Here is a 1,576-nt window from a genome sequence, read left to right on the forward strand (position 1 = left end):
TATTCATAGTTTAAAGACATCAATTCTTCTTTGGTCTTCCTTATTCTTTGTCCAGCTTTCATAAGCATATGAGACAATTGAAAATACCATGGATGGCTTGGGTTAGATGTACCTTATGTACTAGTAATAATGACCATGTGACAGGAGGTATAAACCTAGACATTCCCAGGCGAACCAGGATGTATGGTCACCTAAGCCAGGATTTCTCAACCTCAGCACTATTGCTGGACATTTTGGACTGGAAAAGTCTTCGTTGTGGGGGCTGACCTGTGCATTGTATGATGTTTAACAACATCCCTGGCCCCCAAGCTGTAAAAACCAAAAATGTCTTCAGACATAGACACAAATATCCTAGGGGGCAAAATCATCCACAGTTGAGAAGTACTGCTAACCTGGTCTGAAGATCATGGCATCAGATTTGGAGTTCTGCTCTTGTGAATTGATTCTGGGGCTTCTATCAGAAACCCCTGCTTTCTCTGTTCATGAGTTCTTTACAGTTTGAGCTAGTGGTTCCATGGGCTTCTCTTTTGATCTCAGTTTCAGGAGCTCTGTAGTGTTGGCCAACTTTTGGGAGGGTCCACTCAGCCTCACAAAATTCATTCTGCTTATTCCACATCATCTTTATTTTAATTCAAACTTATTTATTTAAATGTGGAACACTTCACAAATTTGCATGTCATCCCTGTGCAGGGGCCATGCTAATCTTCTTTGCATCATTCCAATTTTAGTATATGTGCTGCTGAAGCGAGCAGTAATTCAAACTTAAGTTAGATCATCCCAAAACATCCTCCAATTAGGGGGAAATCTATCCAGCCATTTTTGTGTAACCTATTTACAGATAGAAGTCAAATTTTATGTAACAGGTTTTATGTTCTTCAATTCTAATATTTTTATAGAAAAATTTAGGCCTAGAATTTTAGAACTGAAAAGAGGGATGCGAACTAATAACTATTGTATATTAATGATACTCAGGCATAGTATTAATTGCAATATATAAATTATTAAAATTAAGTTTCAGAACAATCCAATGATGTTTTAGTTAGCATTTTCACTAAAAACTGGAGATATTCATCTTTGAAAAAGTGAGGTATCTTGTCCAAGGTCATGCAGGTAGCAGATGGCAAAACTGGAACTGAATCTGAAATTCTGAATTACCAATTCAGTGTACCTTTTGTTATATTATATTTCTCATTCTTGGTTTGCACTATTTTTTTCAAGGTATCCTCTTTATTTTTTTGTAATTGCTTTATTGAAATAGAATTAATATGCCATAAAATTCAGCTGTTTGAAGTGTACAATTCCATGATTTTTACTATATTTATGGTATATAATCATCACCATAATCTAATTTTAAAATTGAGATACAAGGTCTCTCAAAAAAAAAAAAAAAAAAAAAAACACCCTCGCTGCCATTGAGCCAATTCCAACTAATAGCAACCACTTTGGGTTTCCAAGGTGGTAAATATTTACAGAAGTGGATTGCCCCATCTTCTTTCCATGGAGTGGCTAGTGGGTTTGAACCGCCAATCTTCTAGTCAACAGTCAAGTGCCATAGGCACTGAGCTCCTTATATAAG

The 1,576-nt window shown here is 36.0% G+C and overlaps 1 protein-coding gene and 1 non-coding gene across 2 annotated transcripts in view; one reads left to right on the forward strand and one right to left on the reverse strand.

Annotated features, from left to right (window-relative positions):
- The window catches only part of DNAH3 (dynein axonemal heavy chain 3), a 308,795-nt gene that overhangs the window by 74,382 nt on the left and 232,837 nt on the right, over nucleotides 1-1,576 (forward strand). The window lies entirely within an intron of this gene.
- LOC122151802 lies at nucleotides 646-752 on the reverse strand. Its single transcript, XR_006164272.1, has one exon. It is a non-coding gene; the product is annotated as a U6 spliceosomal RNA (small nuclear RNA).

Source organism: Orycteropus afer, unplaced genomic scaffold (genome assembly GCF_000298275.1).
Source record: "Orycteropus afer afer isolate SDZICR_OR568_19922 unplaced genomic scaffold, OryAfe1.0 scaffold00732, whole genome shotgun sequence".
NCBI classification, from domain to species: Eukaryota; Metazoa; Chordata; class Mammalia; order Tubulidentata; family Orycteropodidae; genus Orycteropus; species Orycteropus afer.